The sequence below is a fragment of the Calypte anna genome, chromosome 3 (assembly GCF_003957555.1).
Source record: "Calypte anna isolate BGI_N300 chromosome 3, bCalAnn1_v1.p, whole genome shotgun sequence".
Classification (NCBI taxonomy): domain Eukaryota; kingdom Metazoa; phylum Chordata; class Aves; order Apodiformes; family Trochilidae; genus Calypte; species Calypte anna.
In genome coordinates this window covers 24,635,513-24,657,995 of record NC_044246.1, presented here as the reverse complement: position 1 = coordinate 24,657,995, position 22,483 = coordinate 24,635,513, and the positions used below count along the sequence as shown (strand labels likewise).

The window sequence follows — 22,483 nt, the reverse complement described above, 5'->3', positions numbered from 1 at the left end:
TGATTAAGCTTTTTCATTGAAAACCCCACGTTATTAAGCTGTGATGAGGGGAAAAAACAACCTTTTTATAAACCTCACTTTAACGCTTTATTTCAAATAATATATTGTAGGCCACCTAAAAGCTGCTGCAGTACTTTGTTTAGAGAAAGAAAAACCTAATGAAACAAACAAAAACATTGTCAAAGGCCTGTTGTAGCATGAAGCTTTTGTTTTGTACGCAAAGAAATATATTAATAAAAAGTGTTTTTAAGTGCTTATTACTGAGATGGTTTGTTTTGAAACACGGGCTTTTTCACAGCAGTTTTTACACTTCATTGTGTACCATGAAAGACATACTAAGTAGAGGTTGTCAGGTTCCCATCTGAAGTAGACTACTGCTGGGGAATGGAGCCATTTATGATGCCACTCAAGCAGGACTAATCTAGAGTAGATCTCTTATAAATAACCAGGCAACAAAAATACTAAATCATTCCCCGTTTCTGATTGAAGCAGGCAGAATTGCTCTTTTGAAAGAGCAGGAGATGCTCCTTATGAAGACATACTGAAAGAATTGGTGAATCCCCTGGATACAGCTGCAAATCGAACCACAGCCTTTCTGGAGGAATCAAAGCATTGGTTTCATGTAGGCTTAGTACTGCAAGAGCTGTGCTTTAGCTTTCAGGCTCTCTTCTGGTAGAGAGCTGCTCTGTGCTTTGTGGGGGGTTTTGCATTATCAGCTCTGGCTGCTGTAAATCTCCCATTGTAAACTTCACACTGTAGGTTCTAGCTTGCTGTAAGTGGTCTCTTCTCATGGTTGTAAATGCTGATTTATGAACCCTGCCTTTCTTGGCCAGGGCTCCTGAGATCACACCCTCCCACCGAGGACTAGGCTAAAATTGTCTTTTGCGTTCTAAGATGTGTTTTGGCAACATGGTGTTCAGTCGTCCAGACCTTATTTACATGACTAGTCCCTCTTATGAATAATTGAACTTCTGTATATTGCTTATGGAAAAGAAAAAAACACTTCAAAGTCATGTCCTCCCATTAGAAAATAGGTTCCTGCTTAAAAGGAAGGATAGTCATAATTTTTTGAGGCTGGAGCAGCCTTTCTGTGTTTATGTTTAAGTATCAGGAGTATGTAATTATTTTTATAATTATAATTCTGCATTCTTGACATGAAGGACTGCGAGGGTGAGTAGGAGAATACCTTTTGGCTCTAAGGACAGGTTCTGCAATTTGCTGATTAACTTGCCCTCTTGTTTTGAAAACTAACTATTGCTTTAGGATTCATGAAATGTGAAATGCTCTTACTGATTCAGTGCTGCAAGTCTCTCCCTGGTACAGGGAGAAGGCAGTGCTGATGCCAGGCATCAGTAACAGCCCACCTTTGCAAGGCAAACATCAACCCACTTTGTTCCTTTTTGTCTCTTTTGGAGGAAAGATCCCTGGCAAAAATGGATCTCTGCATGAATAACTAACTACCCCTTATGCTATAAGAAGTATGAGAGTTCCACTGTTCACCTAGTGTTAAGACTAAAGAAGTTTTGATGAATTTCCTTCTGTTTCCATTATCTTGGATTTATTGGGTTTTTTTCTGAATTTGGTCAACAAAGAAGATACAAACATTCTGTAAAAAATCATTACGCAGGTGATATATATATATATATATATATATATATAGATAGATACACACACGTTTTCTAGGACTTTAAATGTTTTTTGGATGTTGGTACAGTTTAAGCAGTTGTGCATAGGTGTAATTTAGATATTTCCTAGCGCACTTCCAAGCCATATTGGATATTGTTCCAGGCAGTTCAATAATAAAAGGAAAAGAATGAAAATGACCTTGCTGGAGTCATTGTTTGATAAAGGTCCTTTCGTACTTCATTAGTCTCCAGATACGTTTTATGCTGCTATGAATCCATTCAAACTCTATTGAAGGAAATCTTTTTTGACTCCAGATTTAGTGATGTAACTAGGAATAAAATTTGGCCCAGTGTAGTTATAAGTACCCATCAAAAAAACCCACTGTGCATTAGGAACCAGTAAATTCTAATACCTGCATTGAGATGGCATCTGGATCACTTTGCATTACAGTATTGTCAAATATGGAGAATGAAAGGAAAATAACATTGAGATGGTGACTGCGATAACAGACAGGGCAAATTTTGAAATGGTGGGCAACACCTTGAGGAAAATGTAGAGGTAGAGTCAAATAACAAAGGCAAGTCATATCATGAGTCCTTCAAAATATTTGGAATGTTCAGTTTTACATATCCAGTATTTTATGATATGACTTATTCCTTAAGAATACTTAGGGCTCAGGGGGAAAGAGGAATCCTAAAACCAGCATAGCTTCTGACCTAGGCAAGGGGTTCAAACACTGACTGCAAGATACCCAAGTGTGACATGCAGGGTGATAGTAGAGGTAGCCATCACTGCTGAAATGCTGGAGGCCAGGCAAGGAAAATTTATGATACATGAAACTTGAGGTTTTATGCAATATATGTTTTGGTTGGTTGGTTGTTCATGTCTGTGGGTTTAGTACTCATATAGAGTTTTTGTGATAAAACAGCAAATAGTTGCTCAAGAGTTCTTTAAAATATAGCCCATCAAATGTTCCTGTCTTTTACTATTTCTAAATGTTTCTTCCTTTTCATGTACTCTACATATGTCTGTGTCTTTCTATGCCTGTTGGCCCACTACAGTTTTATTGTATACAAAATGTCTGGAAGTCCATGGCTCTGTCTCTTCTTTACACTTTTAGGACAGGAATAAGCAAGATTTTGACTGTCTCCACAGCCGGAATATGCTTCCTTTTGTGTTGGGTAGTATCACAGATACTGTTTGTGTCTGCCTGTTACTTGTCTCTCGAGGTAGTCAATAGACACAATTGAGTGTCATTGGTATGACAGCACAGTGGTATATAGGATCATATAATCATAGAATGGTTTGGGTTGGAAGGGACCTTAAAGATCATCAAGTTCCAACACCCCTGCATGGGCAGGGACACTTTCCACTAGACCAGGTTGCTCAAGGCCTCATTCAGTTTAGCTTTGAACATTTTCAGGGAGGGAGTAGTCACAACTTCCTTGGGCAACCTGTTCCAGTGTCTCAACACCCTCAAATAAAGACTTTCTTCCTAATGTCTTACCTAAATCTCTCCTCTTCAAGTTTGAAACCATTTCCCCTTGTCCTCTCACTACACAACCATGTGGAAAGCCCTACCCCAGCTTTCTTGTAGGCCCCTTTCAGATATTGGAAGGTCACTATAGGTCCCTCTGGCTGGCATCCCTTCCCTCTAGTGTGGTGACTTCACCACACAGTTTGGTGTTGTCAGCAAACTTGAGGAAGGTGCATTTGATTCCACTGTCCATATCACCAACAAAGATGTTAAACAGCACTGGTCTGAGTACTGACCCTCGAGGAGCACCACTCGTCATGCAATTCCATTTGGACACAGAGCCATTGATCACAACTTTTTGGGTGGGACCATCCAGCCAGTTGCTTATCCAACAAGTGGTCCATCCCTCAAATCCCTATTGTTCCAGTTCAGAGATCAGAATGTCGTGTAGGACAATGTCAAATGCTTTGCACAGGTCCAGGTAGCTGATGTCTGTTGCTCTGACTTTGTCTGCCGAGGCTGTGACCCCAATGTCAAAGGCCACCAAATCAGTCAGGCAGGACTTGCCCTTGGCTGTCACCAGTTGCCCTTTTGTTATCTGCTTGCCTTAGCAGAGCCTTCGGGAGGATCTGCTCCATGATCTTGCCAGGCACAGAGGTGAGACTGATGGGCCTGTAGTTCCCTGGGTCTTCTTTTTTTTCAGTTTTTGAAAATCGGGCTTATGGTTCCCCTTTCCAGTCAGCAATTACTTCACCAAGCTGCCATGAATTTCAAAATATGATGGAACTTCATTCTCCCTAGTCTTCCTCTTATCACTGACATACCCACAGAAATTTTTCGTATTGTCCCTCACCACCCTTGCCAGATTCAGTTCTCTCTGTACCTTTTCTTTCCTAACCTCATCTCTTGTTTCTCTGACTTCTTCTCTGTACTTCTCCCAGCTTATCTGTTCTTGCTTCCATCCTCTGTAAACTTTGTTTTTACCCCAGAGTATATCCAGGAGTTCCTTATATGCTAAATATATGCTCAGGAGTTTGAATATGCTAAATTGGAACGATAATCCCTCATAGCACAGTTTATGTTTTACCTGTTAGCTGCAGTATCTCCTATGACTGCTTGAAAGAAATGGAGAAATATGCAAAGGCCAGTCTCTTCAATGGCACAAAAAATAAAAATACAAAAGGCAGAATGCTTGCATTAAGGTCATATTTAAAAATAAAAACAAAGAAAAGAAACCAAATGAAACAGCACAAACCGCTGTGAAGTTAGGGAATAATCTTTTTATGTGAGAAAATTCCAGTGAGGGCTGGACTAATAGTGGGGAGGCTTTTGACCTATTCAGTGTAGTCAAATAAAGAATGTTTAGTACTTGAGTCTACTGTCTCAAGTCCATGGCCAAAAAGTCCTTTAAAGTTCCAGATCAGAAGGTAGAAACTTATATTTTGAACTGACTGATGGCAGAAATTTTCTCTAATTGTGTTTATCTTGCCTTTGTAGAGGAAGAAACCTGAGTCCAGCTATCTGATTTGAACCTGGCTATTAACATGGCCTTAAAACTGTATTGTTTGACTCAGGGAAGATGATAATATTCTAAGATCTGCTAGAGCTTGGTGTCTTTGAAAAGCTGATGCTTCACTTCTGGAACTGAGGAGCTGGACATCAAGCCATAAAATTTGTGAAGACTTTGCTGTCTATGATGCATACAGGAACGAATGTTATTTTTCATATAAATATGTGCTGAAATTACCTCACCAGAATATTGGTATTTGTTATTTTTCTCCAGATAACAGTTATTCCAAATGAATCAAAGTGCATTTACCAATTTTTCACAGTGTTAGCAACAATTCATTAGTTGGTGTTTGGTATTTTAGGCTCTCTTGCCAAAGTTTCAGTCTCCAAAGCTGAGAAACAAATCTGTTTCTTTGAATATGAATGAGAATGACTGGTATGCATTTAAAAAAGGCAGATAGTGTTCAGCTACTAGCAGTTCTAACAAAGTCCTTATCTTCTTGAGATTTGTTCTTTGAAAAAGGCTGAACTGTTTTCTAAATGGACGTTTTCAATGCTTGTAAAGAAAAGGTTGTTTAAGGTGCAGATTCTGCATTTCCCTTGTATTGAAAGTACCATTTTCAGTAGCTGCATCTTTTCAGAGCTAAGGGAGACTGCTTAAAATGCTTCAGTGGTATAAGATCCCCTGATAAACCCTCCTAACTCAGAGCCCCCAGGTAGTACCCCATTATATCCCAATTGCTGATGTTTGTAGCCAGTATTTCTGCATCACCTTGCTGGGAACACAGGTAACAAACATGTTAGGAATCCTTTGGCTTCTGCATTTGTCAATATAATTGCTTTACCTTGAACTACTGCACAGATCTATAGGCAAACAGAGAAGAATGTGGTGAGAAAGTACACAGAAGACGGATTTGTATGAGGAAAAGTTGCATCTGCTTTGTTCAACGAACAAAAGAAAGTAACACTTTGAAAGGCTGCAAGTATTATCGCGTTGTTATCACATCCTACTTTCTGAAGGGAAAAAAAAAAAAAGGTAGTTTAAAGGGCAAAGAGAACTTTTATGAGACAGAAATCCTCCCTTTACTATCTGCATATTTAGCATAGCTGATTTGGTTTATGTGCTACAAGTAGCACCACTATTTTGTCTGCCTGGTGCGTGATGCGTTTGCCAGATTAGAGGCATTAGTGCCCTCTATTGTTCATCAGAGAACCGCAAATATTTTTACAGATTATGGTCCTTATTATCACTCTTAGTATCAAACAGATCTTGACAAAACCCACGCACATTATAAAAGCATATTTCTACACGTAAAACTTCCGAATCAAAAAGAGTATATAGGATTTTTTCCCTATACCAGTATTCTGCTGCAATTGATTTTTTGTTTTATGAAATTCAATAAAATAAATTATAACACCCATTAAAGGAAAATGTCTTTAAATACATCTAAGAACTAAACATTTTTTCATGTATTAACTGACAAGTGCACTAATTCTCTCTCTGTGTTATTTTTTTGTAGCAAGCATATTCTTAATCAAAACATTCACAAGTGTCCAAAAGGAAAATTACTTGAAACAAATAATTATTTGATCCTTTTGCCTGCTTTTTTCCTCCTCGAATTTATGCTTTGTTTTGAGAAATCAGACTTCTATTATTTTGATGAGCCTAGTGAAAATATGAGTGCAACTTCTCAGAAGAACAATAGAAAAAATAGTAAGGCCAAGCTGTGGGTTAAGGTTTTTTGTTTTTTTTTTTTTTACTACATTAAAGTGAACTGCAAGAATGACAACTTCATTCAAGCAGATCATTTGGAATTACATTAAACAGCTGCTATTAAACAGCTGACAACAAAGGAGACCATTTTGATCTCGACAGCAGAGAGATTCTAGCAGCATGCTCCCTCAGTGATGTTATGAAGAACACATTGTGCTCTTGTATACCAACACACAGTGTGCTCCCCACTGTGCTTGTTGCCAAACACCGTTTTTTCAAATCACTTTGTATTCAGGCAGGGATCCGGGAAGTCCAAATCCAGCCAGACAAATGCAGAACAGCTTAGTTGAAGCAGCTTTAACAGGTGCCATCAGCACAGACTTCTCGACCAGAGAGACAAGGCAAACAGCTATGGAGTGGTGGTCAACGGGGTGTGGATTTGCCCCGCTGCACGGGATGGCGTGGGGTACTAAATAGATCTTTTCTTTTTGCCGTGGAGGCTGCTGAATGGCACTTTGGTAAAGGGGAGAGGATGCAACAAGGAAAATATGTGGTAGCTCCTTCCAGATGAAGCCTGCTAGACTTTATGCTCACATTAATTTGTTCTTCTCAGTCGTGCCAGACGCCAAGTGGACCAGAATGAAATAAGCCTACCTGTAAAGGGATAAATGGAATGAATGTAGGATTGATTTAGGAGGGTGCTTCCCGTGCTTGAGATAGTTGACTGAAAGATGAGGAATAAAATAAGAGAAGAGATAATTTGATGGGTCATTGTCTTGCACTGTCCTTGTCTTTCAGGGTAGGAGAGGCATCCCTTCATTATATCATTGTAATCTGCTGTTGCTCATAACATACCACGTGCATTGCCCGCTAAGGTGTGTTAGCTGTTCCCAGTCTGTAGCTATCCTGCACTTTTTCTGCTTTTTCAGCCATGACCTTGACCCTACTTCATGCTGCTGACCTTCTTCTGGAGGCATGGGGTTTTTTTCAGGTGGTATAACAGACAAAAAATATGTTACAGTACTTAAAGCAATTGTATATTCTACTTTCTTTAGGTGAGGACTTTGTTTAGTGGTCTCTGAGTAGCACAAAGGGATATAGTTGATCAGAGGGCTGGGAAATATTCCATTGCCTTCTGGCAAAATAAGAAAATGGTTTGTCCAAGTGTTAAGATTTTAATTTCAAATTGCAACGTAATATTTACTGTGTTAGAGAAATATGAAACTTTATTTCCCTGACAGATTTTGCCAGGCATTGCACTTAAACCAAGAGGCCAACATAAAAATTTACTTTTATGTTTATATTTGTATCAATAGTCCTCATTTACGTAGGAATCATGTGACAGAAGATGTGAATAGTTGTTGGATGGAGCTCTGCCAGTCACAGAACCATTTTGCAGGCTTGTTTTAAAGAATGCATAGTATTGGTGGTATGGTGTAACCTAAACTATGCATTAGATTATGCTTATCTGGCCTATAAACTGCAGACTTTTTTTTACTGTAAGAAAAATTCTACCTTCATTATTGTTGTCACACTAGTGATGGTTAAAAACAGGCAGGTGGCCTGGACAGAAGTGTTAGAAATTAAGGACTGTAAGGGATGTCTATCCTTGGTCCTTTGCCATATGAAATAAAAAGTAGTGAATTGTGTTGATGTTGCATATGTGAAATTCCAGTGTTGTAGTTTGTCAAGTCTGACTTTGAACAGGACTGTTGTGATTATCAAGCTTTACTGTATATCACAGGTTAAAGGAAAACCTTCATATGGAAACTTTTGTACTTGGCTTTATGCAAAACAATTTAATCTATATCATATATTTCAAAAAACACTGAATGAAAAACAAGAGCCTACTACAGCTTGTAATTATCTCAGTAGTCGCTCCTTCCCCTCCTTTCCTATTTCTGAACTGCATTTGTCTCAAGAACCTTTGTCATATATGCATTTGGTGATTTTTCATTTCTCTGTCTTTGCTAAGATAGATTATTATCATAGTGCAGTTATTCCTAGTACTCTGCAGTTAATGCTGAAGTAATAAGTAATGTTTCAGAGTACTTGAAATGCCAGAATAAAAAGTATTTTCAACTAAAAAAACAAAACACAGCTCCAAGCTCTGTCACCAATTGTGAAGCAATAATTACCATTTGACTTGAGCATTTAATGGTGCAGTTGCTTTTAATTGCCTGTATTGTGTTGCAGTATTGCACTTAATGGGGAAGTTTCTCTTAGGTGGGACAGGGAATGAAGCCAGTTTTCCAAGATAGAAGTGTGGCTTGCCCTTCATTGTATTTTTGTGGAATTGTGAGTTGTCCTTAAAAACAATAGTTCTTGACTGGTAGAAGTCCCCTTGTGCTCATTCCCAGGGGAGGCTGTGCCTCCTCCCTGCTCCAATAGCAGGGATAGGATGGAGGAAGTTTGTCTTTGCAGAAAAGCAACCAGGTCTTTCTGACTTCATTTTGACTTCTGTCCTGCTGAGTCCAAGACATTTCTTTTTCTGAGACGGATTACATTTAGTGTAATGCAAGTCGTATTGATGTGAAAAGGAAGCACTTACTAAAGTCAAGCATTACCTTAGGTATTCCTGTTTATGGAGGACTGAGTGCATGTTATGTCCAGCATCATACAATTTCTCATATGCTTATTTTTAGCCAGTAAGGAAAAATGCTGTAATGATTACATAAATGCTCATGTAATGCTCACATAAAAGGAAAAATTATCTAGAAAGAGATCAGAGTGGGGCTGAAAAACTCTAAAGCACACTTGTTTCTTTATGTGTCCTTGTTTTGGCTCAAGGTAATTTGTCTTTAACTGATACACATTCTTCTCAACATATAGCTCAGTATTAAGGAGCTGGCACTAAATGGCAAGCCACAAGAAGGCTGAAAAGGCAATATCATGAATAGTGAACTCTTCTCTTGGTTTCCTTGACACCTGCATAGTGCATACTGCCAACTATGATAAATGGAGCAGAAACATAGACACTTACTAAAAAGATGGAGCAGAAGCTAAAGGCTGGAGTGAGAGACATAGAAAGATGTATGCTTGATCTCACTTGGAAAGAGAAACAAATGGGTAAGGGAGCAAGTGAAGTTGAATGACATCTTGAAGACAGGAAAGGACTGAGGCTGAAGTGGCAGGAGGCCAGCAAGAAGAGCAGATGGGAGGTGGGACAAGTTTATTACCAAAGAGGCCATTGGATACTTACAGTGCACATATTGCTAGAGAAACAGATGAGGTGAGCTGATAATTTTTCTGAATTCTGTCTGAACATGTCTCTTCTTCATATTCCTCATTTCTTGAAGCTGGTATACTTTTTGGGAAATTTCCCTGGCAGATGGAAGAAAATTGTGCCATGTGACGCTCTCAGAAAAGCAATAGTCAGAAAAACAGCAGAGTGGGATGGGGGAACAGAGCCATGTTCCAGAATATTTGATGTTGCATTCAAGAATATTTTCTTAAATAGGCAGTCTTCTGTTCATAATTCTAAATTGTTGTCCAGGAACGAGCAAGGTAATGTAAGAGAAGCCTATTTTGTTAAAGCTGAATTGGCCTGAACAGTTCTTTCCTTACTGTGGGAATCAGAAAAAATATACCATGATATTTGGCTTGATAGTGGGGACAACGGAATTTTACATGGCCACTGTTGTCTCACAAATCTGCCTGTGCTGACAGTGAGTCTGACCTGATGCTGGGGGGGGCAGGAGGGGGAAGCTGACCTTGTAAATGCCCTAAAGAGCAGAAGAAAGGGTGTTTTGCCTGCAGGGCTCATTAATTAGTTTAATTTCTCATCTAATTCTTCTGGGTCAGCTGTGTCTCTTACTCTACTCCAGAAGGGGCAGGCTTGTGGAGACCATCATGATAGGTATTTTCAAGATGCAATACACAGGCATAAACTATGTATGCAGTCAGCTAAGTGTCTGCAACTTCTGTCCTCACATATTTAGGAGGGAGCAGAGGTAAGGGGTTATTTTCATCTGGGCAGGTACATATGCCTATTAGGTGATCTGATCTGAGATTCAAGCAGACCTTGGACCAACTTGTAGAAAACATTTTCCTTTGTTACTTTTCTTCTTAAATGTCCATCTACCATATCTGTAGCTGTTTTTTAATAAATCAACAGACACAAGTAGTTCCCACAGTGCAGTACCATGTGATAGCTCCTAATATCTTTACTACTACAGTATTGAAAAATGTTTTAAGATGTTGATGTTAGTAGCAATTATTTAATTTTTGTTTATGTTTTATCATAGCAAGTTTAAGGACTTTAATTTTGTTTGCAGTGTACGGTTTGCACATGCCTCGTATGAAGCTCACTGATGTATTTGCACGGTTGGGGGTAAAAGTGATCTGTCACGTTGACAACATTTGAGGCATCTGCAGTTCTTTAGGACTATACCAGCACCATACCCCCTCGGCAAGAAAGCTAAATTCAGTGCTAAAGATAATAAAAGTTGGCTGTTCTCTTACTAACTTTAGAAGAGGGAGAACGTACTCCTAACCTCATACTCCAGCTCACGCAAAGGCAACAACAACAGACAGCAGCTTTTGAAGCACTAGTAAAATTAAAACAGCTTTAAAGAGCTTCTTGTTACCTTTGAATCAGAGTAAGCATTCTGCATTCCTCACTGTCTCTGTGCTTAACTGCCTTGTTTTTTGGCAATAACAATATCATTTTCTGTTAATGTGATGATATTCGTGCCTGTATATCTTCAAGACTGTGAGAGTGAGAAAAAGATAGAGAATCGCTACTCATTGCAACCACCTCTGGGGAGAAATTCAGCATTTGCTCAACAGCAAAGAATAACCCTGTCTGGAAGTTCAAGACAATTAAAGTGGAAGTTAGCAATATAAAATTCAGTATGCTACGTAAAACATATTTTGTGCTTTAGGATAGACTTAAGTAAGACAAAAAGACAGGCATTCTTCTCCCCTCCCTCCGTGCTTGCTACCTCTGATTACTTTTGCATATGCAAATAGATCTGTGGATAATCCCTTCCACAAGGAAGTTTCTTAAACTCCAGATTGTTTTCAAAAATTTTGTTACTCTGAGCATTTGAGAGGAAGAGGGAGGACCAAGAAGACCATTACAATATGTGTGTGCATCTGTCTATCTGTCTCACAGAAAAGCAGACTAAAGCCTAAGTGTCTCTGGAACTGTATCACTGTAATTTTTTTCTTGCCATTTAAAGCCCTAGCCTGTATTATAACTTGGCTTAAGTCCTGTCATAACACGAGTTTGATCTGGAGATTTCAGCTTGTGCAGGGGTTTTGTGTCATTTTTAACTAGTAAATGAGATGATATTAATTTTGAAGGAATTAGCCGGAAATTTCCTCATACTGCAATGAAATGGCCTGAGTTACCCAGACTAGCTGCTAAAGGTTTTCTAATGAAAACTGAGGTGATATGAAATTTCCCTGCTAAAAGGATCTCTCGATTTCATCTGCTGTATTAACTACCCGCCTAAAAGGGACAGCGGGAGTCACAAATGGTTGACGAGATGTTATCTACTTGTACATTCCAGGGACACTCCTTTACTTCTCTGTTTCGGTCCAAACAAAGCCTGAAAATCTTGAGGTCGGGATTGTTTTCTTCCTCGAGGCTGGCAAGCTCGTGGAAAGTCTCGATAGCTATTTCTTTTCTTTTTCTTTTCTTTTCCTTATATTAACGGTTTCCTTTTCCGGACAGCAGGGGAGGGTTTGGGGTTTTGGTGTGGACAAGTGTTTGTGTCCCTGCATTCCCCCCCCCAGGGCTTGGGAGGGAGGTGATTGGGAAGGGGGGGCAGCGGGAGGTGTTGAGTGCTGAATGTTAAGCTCGTTCCTTTGTATGGCTTAGAAATCTCTGTTGTCCAGAATTGTACAGATAAGGCAGACCCATTTGCTTCATTGTCAGGCAATGTAGCTGAATAGAAATGCAAATGTGACATAAGGGAACTGCGCTGGGAAGGCGTTTGCTGTTACCTACTGTAACAGTGCTCCTGGCTGTTGCAAAATTCCTGCAAAATCGAGGGGGAGGTGGATGTATTTTTAATTTTTTTTTATAATTAGCTACAGGTTACAGGGAAGAAAATACGTCTTTCTTGCAGATGCTTTTATTTTTATGCAGTGGAACAGCTCAGTTTTAACTCCCTTATCAAAAGCTGCATGCGCTGCCCAGACTAAATTGGGAGCATCTCCACACTGTTTGACAAATAGATTTTTTGTAAACTGATTTAGCCTTTTCATTGTTTGCATTTCATTATATAGCAGACTTCATGTCACAAAATCGGTATTCATTCAAAATAGAGAATTTAAGAGATAGGACTGTAGCCAGATAAAAAAATATTGTGCAGGTCAGGTCTATTAACCATAGAATAATAGCAAGTCAGTGATCCAAGGGGTAGTTCTTCTGCAGGGAAGGGCTAACATAACTGAGGTCAGGAGTCAGACCTCAGGACTTCAAATGTGGCTGTCGCCAGATTTACAAGTAAATCTACTGGGAAAACAGGGAAAATGAAGGGACCTTGCTGGATAAGGAAAGAGAAAGGCAGCCCTGCTCTTTCATCTTAAATCTCAGGCTTCTCGGTGGATGAAGAATAAAAGTCTGATTTGCTTAAGTGCTTCACTTTATTCAGAAACTCGGAGTTGCATCTTCCAAAGCATGATTCAAGGATCTAAATCATATTTAGAGAATTTATTTAGAAAAATAACATTAAAAGAGCACTGATTCTTGTTTTGTTGCCAAATTCATTATTGAATAAAGACTGTTAGGATTCTGAAAATATGTGTACCAAATGCAAAGAATACAGATATGGCCTTTAATAAGACTGGAGCAGTTTATATTAATGCTTCACGAGCAGATAATCTCAAATAGGAGTAAATAGGTCAGTAGGAACACTGAGTTCCAACTTTTCCTTTTGATATTTTACTGCTGAAAGCCTTTCCAATTTTTTAAAGCCTATTGTTTCCCTGACGGTACTAGAGAAACTCTTGCCTGTTTCTTTACAGTCCCATTGTAAGTGTTGCATGCAGAAATTGCTTTATATTTTCTTAGTATAACAGCTCCCTGCCAGCATCCTCATGCTTATAAACTTCAAACTGTTTTGAACTGTCTTGGGCACAGGACAAGGCAGGTAACAGAGGTAACAGCCAGGGTGTTCCCCAGGAACTCAGTAATCCATTGGGTAGTACTCTCTGAACTTGTGTCCACATAAAGTGAAATGTACTATCCTAGGTTATCTGGTCAGTAAAGATACTCTGCTGTGCTGTTGGTATTAGATCTGTTTTCAAGATGCACAAAAATGGATGTACTTTCAGGAAATGGCTAGTAAGTAATCTGTACAATAAAGCTTTATGTGGGGAGCTCTGCTGAAGTTAGTGTGAATGTATCTGAGAAAAAACTGTAAAATCTGCCTCTCAGGTGAGAAGCAGTAATTTGGTGTGATTTCAAATCAATTCGCCTGGACGCTCTTGGAGCAGAGAAGCAGGGACTTGAGGGACAAAATTAATAAAGTTGCCATTTACTTCTGCACATGTGCTGGTTCAACTCACTTTTTTACTACATATTTATGTGTGTATTCTGTAGGCATAGCACAGACAAATCTACAGGAATTGAACCAAATGTTTTGTGATACAAGTGTCAGAACTGCAGTAAGTCTAAAGGCTGTACTTTCTGGATCAATTCACACCTGGAGTGAGTGCTTTAGTAGAAAAATATTGACTGGATTTGCTTAAAAGTCATGCTGCTATTTTATTGCTTTATTCAGCATACTTGAATCAAATAATTACAATTCTCACTTTTTCTTTTTATCAGTGACAGGCAGAAATTTCTGTCATAAGGAAGTTAAGCTGAATTTCTGGAAACATAACATCTGAAATGGAGGCAGAACCGGTGGGAGAAAAAAAATAATGTGAAAAACTGAGCTTTGCATGTCTCTTAAAATGGAAATCAGAATATAAATCCAAATTTGCAAGCAAATTAAGCTGGAAGAGCATGTGCATAGTATTTACACCTTAGCCGTTACACACAGTTCTAAATCTATTGATCTGAGATTGAATAATTGAATAGGGCTAACTGTCTGGTCAATAGTAGTGAAGCTGTTATAGGACAGAAACATAGGTGATAATAGAAGGCTTTAGCTGCAGAAGGATGTCATTACTATTACAGTGTCTCATGTATTCATATTTACAAATACAGTCAGAAAATAGTTTTCAGTGTAATAACCACAACTGAATTTTTGTTAATGTGGGGTTCTTATGATTAAAAATATTAATATGATCTCTTTAAACTTTAGTGTACAAGCCTACTAGAGATAGCAGGGTTGTTACACTTTTGTTGCTGTATAGTGACACATTTGGGACTGGTATTCTAGGCCTTTCACATACCACTAAATGGGAAATGATTATAGAAGTGGTGGCCAGCATCTCAGCACACCCTGACTTGTTCTTTGAAGGCTTACCTTGAGACCATCAGATCTTTTGAATGGAGCTGTAGCACCTGAGAAGGGAGCAATTAGTGGTGAATTTCACCTTTCCTTGGAATTGTTGGAACTGTTCAGTTACCCATCTGGTAGCTGTATATCCATGAAAACCTTTATTTTAACCCTCTGCATATTAATGACTGGGAAAAAGAACATGTTTTTAACATGTTCCTGTACTTGGTTTATATTCTTCTGTGTAAAAAAAAAAAAATTGGAGTCTGAATATGCATCTATGCTAAGTTTAAAATATTGAGGGCTTAGTTGGTCAGCTGATACATGCATTTAAAGGAATGTATATAGATAGAAAAATTATATGTTGCCATATGGACTGATTTTGGTGGCCTTCAGCATGGAAGCCTCTATCTGCTTTCAATCTGAGGTATCTAGACATGAGTTGAGGATAGCTAGTACCTTACAGGAAGGGAGGATTTGTTTACTCTTGAGCTTGTGAAATCAGCCTTTGTTACTGCTTTTTCTGTTTCAGAGCTATTTATTTTCCCAGATGAACAGTCCAAGCAGCATGGTTATCTAAAGCTGAGAACATTTGATTAGTAATATTTGTCTGCAGTATTATTTTTGTGCCAAATTCTTGCTTCCCAGTCAGTGAAATGTTAGAAGATAGGGAATCTCATGTTGGTCTTGAAGAGAGCAGTTATATACTTGATTATTACATTGAATTATGCCTTAGTAGTAATGAATAACAAAAGCAGGACACCTATGCAGAACATCCCCAGCTGCCAAGCAGATCAGGTTTTGGCATTTCAGTACTTAAAGTAGATGTTTTCCTGCAGATAAACTGTGTTTATAATTTAGTGTTCCTTGCACCTTCAAGTACAGCAGAATCTATTGTTCTAAAAAGCATGCATTAGATGACAGACACCACAAAGACAGCAAGTAGGGATAACCCTGATGTGATGGTCCCAGTCATCTAATGTATGGATAAAAGATTTCTGAGGCTATGTTACTTGGCAGTTCAACATGATCTGGTTGTTTGTTAATTAGAGAGCATGAGAAGGAACAAAGGAGGGATAGCAAAAATATTGGGAAAAGTGTTGTATTGCTAGAAGACATACAGTGGGACAAGTAATGCAGTGGTGGGGTTGGACAACACAAGAGTCAATGAGCCATAGGAGAGTAAAATTTGACTTGCTTTCATGTGACTTGAGTTTGTTGGTGAAGGGGATAACATTTTGAATTCAGTCAGAGACCATGCTCTGTAAATCTTTTTAGTTACCCGTTCCCTGGGTGTCGCAATAGATTAAGTCACTGTGTGATGATATGACATCGCCATCACTCGTCTTCCTGGAATATTGCTGGAGGCAACAACAAACCTGTGTCTTTGGCACATGTGAAGGAATCCAGTGCTTGAGGGGTTAAATTACACACAGGCTCCCCTGTGGATCAGCTTATGCTAGGACAGTAATAATAGCAATAACATTAATAATAAAAATGTTATAGTGGAAGGGTGTGCATGGGGAGAAAAAGGAAGAGTGATGGAAGATGGGCTGGGACAGCTAGGGGGGTGGAGGGAAAGGCAGGGTATAGAAAGAATGTGTTTTATACTGCAGGTGTACTGGCTCCATGTCGTGTGGTAGGAGCTTCTGTGAGATGCACACACAATTATAGGAGCTTTGAGGGTGGTTGGTGGCTCTGTGGTGTGTGTGTGTGTGTGTGTGTATGCGTGCTCTCGCTTCAAGACATGATATCCTAAGGCAGTGTAACAAGCAATTCATGTCAACGCACAGTAAAGATTATTGGTGTTTTCACTGGGGAAATATTTATGCTCCACCTTCTATTTTTAGCACTTTGAGCTTGCAGAGAGGTAGGAAGGGCTGGTCGGGGAGTGGGAAGAGACCTATTGAGGGACACGTCTGATCCCTCAATTAGATGGAGCTAAACCCCTAATCTTGCTTAGGAATAGCTGCTGATGCTTAGTTTTCTTCTTTCCCTTCTGGTTTGGTGGGATATTACATTTCACTGCAGTACAGGTGATAGAATAGGATGTCAACTGGAATGCTTCAGTTCTAACAGAAAGCATAAGCACTTTTTAAGCAAAGTATTTTTACATAGGTGAGGCCTCCAAAAAACCTAAAAGGTAATATAAGTGCAGAATAATGTGGATTTATATAAAAGAATTCTTGGATAGAACACTCATCACACTAAGGAAGAGCAATTCATTGCATTGGGGGAGGGGGAGAGAGATTGGAATTCGTTCTCTTTTGGATTTGTTGTTTATCATAATAATCCTTCTAGTGAAAAGGGCTAATTTACTCTTTCTATAGGAATATTTTAAGTGTGATTATCATAATATCACAGCTGCTGAAAAGGTCTAAAATAGGACATTGACCTTGACTGTGTTCCTGCTTTTAGTATGTGGTGCTTAACATTCAAGAAACAATATAACTGCAACTCATTTATTAATGTATGATCTCAAAATGTTAACTCTTGCTCTGTAAATGCATGCCATAAGGATTGTAGAAAGCTTGCAGTATCCCATGAAGTACATATGGTATTTTATCAGTGTAAATATGTATAAGATTTTCAAGATTTCTGCTGGGAATACTCCATAACTAAAGTAAGTTTTCCCTTTGGTACTGCACTAGTTTATGATTTAATTTTTACTGACATTCCACCAGTCATATTATTAGCTTCACAAAATGAAAGTGAAATAATCCTGTATTAATTAAACAGAGCAACTGAATTCCCTCAGTCATCTTATCCTTGGCTGCCTGAGACAGTAATGCACTGCAGCTTCTCTGAAGAAACTTACACTAAAAAAAGAGCTTGGGGTAATAGCGAGATATCCACATTGAAGTGTGAGCCTGAGTTATCTTTAGGGAGTAGACCTTTTTTGGTGGGTGACAGGCAATGTGTGTGAGGCTCCTTTTGTTTTTCTTTTTTTCCTTTTTCTTCTTTTCCTTTCTTTTTTTTTCCTTTTTCTTCTTTTTTATTTTTTTCTCCGTTTTCCCCTCTTTTTGTCAGGGGTGTTGGAAAAGGTGTTATGTCAAGAGAATGATTTTAATTTATAGCAATGGGAACATTTTTGTTCTGTACTGGTGAAGGCAGTCATTTAAATACCCAAACCCATGCCCTTGAAAATAAAACAAGGAGAAAATACAGAGTATTTATTTGAGACCCAATGAACTGAATGTAGTTCCATAACATGGTAAGGCAATTGCTGTTATTTCACTGAGACATTTTTTATATACTGGAACTGAGAGTAGCAGCAAAATCTAAAAGCCTTGCTCTGTGTCTTGGTGAATGCACTGTGGTAAAAGTTCTAAGGAACATTTGGAGATTGTGTTAGATGAGGTTTTTTTCCTGAGATCAAAACAAGGAGTACAGACTGAAGTAGCAGATGGCTTTAAAGTAATAACCTGCTACAGTTTGTCCAACTGCATAAAAACAGGTGAGCAAACTTTGGAATATTCACAGTGTATGTTTTAACTCATTAGCAGCATATCCAGGGAAGCACCAAATGTCTTCCAGTGAGAAACACAAAAGGCAAAAACCTGTAGACAGTGACAGTGTTATAATGTTGGTCTCGCTGTAGCATAGGACATCCAAATTGTGCTTCTTTAATTAGTGACTGTGAATAAAGAGAAAATCACATATATGGTCATACTTCAATGTTTATTTCAAGCTCTTAACAGTATATTTCCCAGCTAGTCTTTGAATAAGGTACCATGGTGTATGGCAAATTTCCATCTAAAGTAACAGTATAATTGTTTTCAAATAAATTCTTAGCAGCTCATAGACTCATATTCTTGCTCCTTCCCAGATGGCTTGCACCTTCTCCTTTAGGTAAATACACATTTGACACAATGCACAGCGTGGCTTCTGTGAAGTGCCACTGAATTTTACTTCTTCAGTTGCCTTGAGGTAGTTATGTTTTAAAAATCCAACTATTTTAATGCCTTGAAATGTCTATAGTATTTAATTGTGAAGATGCTTAAAGATGTAAAGGGAAATTACATGCACACAGACATGGAAATGTAGATGCTGCTCAGTAAAGCCTCTTGACTGGTATACGCACTCATGACAATTTTTTCCTTCCCCTCTCTGATTCCATTACCACTGTTTTGTATAGACTCCTTGTGGTAGGATTTTGCACTGTATGTTTTCACAAGTTAGCACAGATGTGTGTTTGCATGCATGTTCTTATTCTATATCCCCTGATAAAAATCAGTAAACTGATGCTGTTTTGCTTTTCTTTCCCCTACCACTATTTTTCTTCATTTCTACAAAAAAGCTTGAGAAAATGAAATTATGCTCAGCCCCAGTTTATTTGCTGCTGTAATCTCTTATCTTTTTTTTCCCTTCCCCAAACTAATCGGTAACTGTGAAACCCAAGTTCAAGAATGTAGCTGGAATTCCAGGCCCCAGTTTGGTGGAGGTGACACTTTCAGTACCCAGGGGAAGAAGCCAACTGCTTTGTTTATCAACATGTAAAGTGCAGCACTGTATTTCTGGTTCTCCAAGAGAGCAGCACAGGCAGGGAAGAGAGCAGCTTGCTCGGATGAAAGATGGTTGATAGAAAGGTAGTGATGATGAATTAAAGGAGACGGAAACAGTTATTTGGGGGTGCAGAGGAGGGTGGAGGACAAGCCAACAAGGTAGCAGAAACTATGTGAGCATGAAAAGGAGAGCTTGCAGGAAGACAGACCATGACAGAAGGAAAGAGACCATTGTGTTTCAGCAACAAAATATAAATACATAATCTGAGGAGATAATGAACCTAAGTAGAAAACAAGCTAACCTGTGCTTTGGTAAGTTCCACAATGGATTAGCTGTCATATTTTAAGGAGCTCATATTCCAGGGAACTTAATACAGAAAAGAAACCTTATCAAATTACTCATGTATAGGGATCCATTATGGGTGGTTTTAATTAAGGAAACAGATATGCATGAAAAGATTTAAAGGAATTTTAGCATAAAAATATTGAAAAATAGGAATTGGGAAATAAATCTATAAGCAGACTCACATATATTCAATATACAATATATTGAATTGGATATATACAATATATTTGTATTGTCATGCATATTTTTATCCATATATTTGTCATTACATGTACATATGTAAGTCAGTCTTGTAGGAACTGTATTTTGGGTTTATATGGTAACACAGATAAACATAGGAATAGCATATTGAAGTTCTGACTTGATCCCAAAATCCACATCAAATTATCAAATTGCCAAAGAGGACACACTTGTACTGTAAAATGAGCAAATGCCTCTCATTTTAAAATTTGATAAAACCTGATTTTTGTTTCTGGTGTTTCTACAGAGTACTTGGATTTTACTCTTCAGCGCTTTTTAATTCACTGCTCACAAGCGAATTTACATCTTAATTACAGAGTTCACATGTAACAATATAGGCAGCATAATGCTACTGGTAATTAAGTTTTGACTACCTGCTTTTTATACAGTAGTCAGTTGCAGTTTTACCGTGTGAATCCCGATTCCTAAACTGGCATGTATTTGTATCAGGTTTGTAGGAAGCAGGCCCTGTCTTCACATAAGGTTACATACACAGCACCGAAACCTCTCTGCTGTAAACATATACAAACAGGTCTACTGAACTTCAGTGTTTTAGACCTGGGTTAATGTATTTATTTGGTAAAATGCTGTGAAACAGATTTGAAAATGGCATTTGAGTTCCCATTTCTGAATGGTACGAATGTAGTCAGAGGGCGAGCACTGATTTGTTTTGATCTAAAAGATTGCCATTTGCATCGCGTTAGGGCTCCACTCACAAAAGATTTTGTAAGAGCTGACCGGAATTATAAAAAAATACGGTCTTCCCTGTTTTATTTTTTTTCTTGGCAGAAATAGCCTGAATCAGTTTTGACTGGTAGGGGCAGAAACACTTAGAACCTGGAAAATAAGTATGGTGTCTTAGTTGTCATATTAAGTAAAAACTACAGCTTTTGTGAGAAAAAAGAAAAAGCACCCCCAGTTCATTACTGATCCTTTTAAAAATGGGGTGTGTGCGTGCATGTCAGTGCAAAGTGTCTATAATTGAGTACGGTCGTTTCCTTGGAACAAGCTTAATCAGGGACCTTTCCTCACGGCAGAGACGAGTTCACCTCTGAGCTGGCTTTAAGCAGTGGTTTGCTTTGGTGATGTTTATGCAGGCGTACATGCAGGGCTATGTGCTTAATTCCCTTTTAGTTCGCTAAAATTTTCTCTACAAAACCCCAAATCCGCAAACACAGTGGAGGTCGACACACAGCCCCGGATTTACTGATGCAGACCTCCGACAGTGCAGTTCTTACCGGGTTAAGATGAGGCAGGCTGAGTTAGTCCACTAATCCCTCCACAGTTACAGAAGAAACTGAGCAGTTCTGGAGTTTTTGCTTTCTCTTTACTGCACCCAAATTTATACATCTGATTATCTAAATGTTAAGATGTAGCTAACCTGTACATGAGCACACATACCTGTATGCCCTTCCAGTTCCACCCGTGCTGCTAAGGCAGGCATCTGAGTTAGGAATGCCCTTTTTTAGAAAGGACAAAAAAAAAAACTTTTAAATTTTAAATGTATAATTGTATATTTATGTGCACTTTTATGTAAGTAATATATTTATATACCTCTATTACACACAACAAAATCCCCGCCCTATCCCCCCGCAATTTCCATCCCCCCCCCCCCCCCCCGAGCAACTTGGATGACAATGAAAAGTTGAGTTACCCAGAAGCTTCGGCAGGCTGCACTCGGTGTTATTATTATTTATTTTTTCCCCCGGCGCCGAGCATTTCCAAAGGTTAGGGACGCGGCGGTCAGGCGAGCACGCCCAGAGCCGAGTCCGGCCGCCCTCAGCCCTGGCCGCCACAGCGAAAACGCCACCATCGGTAACGGCAGCGTAAACTTCATCGTCTACCTTTGCGCGCCGTCCTTCAGGGTGCCTGCCAAGGTACCTGCCGAACTGCGCCGGGAAGTTGGAGCCGGCTTCCCCCGCGGCCGGCAGGGGAGGAGGGGAGCAGGGGAGTCCAGCCCCGGCGGGCCGGCGGCCGGCGGCGCGGACATGTCTGCGGCTCTGCCCCAACCGCCACCGCCGCCTCAGGCCGCTCCCCCGTCCCCACCCCTCTACCTGCCGCGCGCCGGGCCGCCCCGGAGCCCCTGGCGCCTGATTGGTCGCCTCCCCACCAATCCGCCGTCCCTCCGGGCCTGGGGGACTGCATATGTAAAGCCCTACTTCATATTCATGAGCTCCGAGCGGGGCTTTAAGTCCTTGATTAGGCGCGCGGGCGAGCTTTTGGTCCCCACCGGCCGCGCCTGCCGCCGCCGCCTCGCCCGCAGAGCCACGCGTGCCAAGTGTGCGGCGTTCGGCCGCGGAAACTTTGATTTACCGCGGGGGCGCACGAAGAATGGTCGCCGGGCGCACATGGATTCGGTAGAACTTTGCCTGCCGGAGCCGCTCTCCCTGCACTACGAGGAAGAGTAGGTACCGCTCCCCGCCCCCACCCCACCACCACCACCACCACCGCCGCCGCCGCCTGCCCCAAAACATGACAGGCGCCTAGACGCCGCTGCAGGTAACGCTGTGCCGGGGCCGCGGGCGTCAGCCGTCGCGGCCGTGTTGGGCCCGGCCCGGGGCACTGCGCGGCGGCTGCGCACGGGAGGGAAGGGGGGGAACGGGCGGGAGGCGCCCGGCAACGGGGCGCTCCGCGCCGGGGAGGAGCGGTGCTGTCGGCGGG

At 40.1% G+C, this 22,483-nt stretch overlaps 1 protein-coding gene across 21 annotated transcripts in view; it reads left to right on the top strand.

Moving 5' to 3' along the window:
* ESRRG (estrogen related receptor gamma) overlaps positions 1 to 22,483 on the top strand; it is a 401,340-nt gene that overhangs the window by 217,860 nt on the left and 160,997 nt on the right. The window contains exon 1 of one of the 21 annotated variants that reach the window (XM_030448166.1): positions 22,203 to 22,226. The exons of 18 other annotated variants lie outside the window; for them this stretch is intronic. The gene's annotated coding sequence lies outside the window, so the exon portion shown is untranslated. 2 more of the 21 variants (XM_030448176.1, XM_030448171.1) reach the window with 2 other exon arrangements.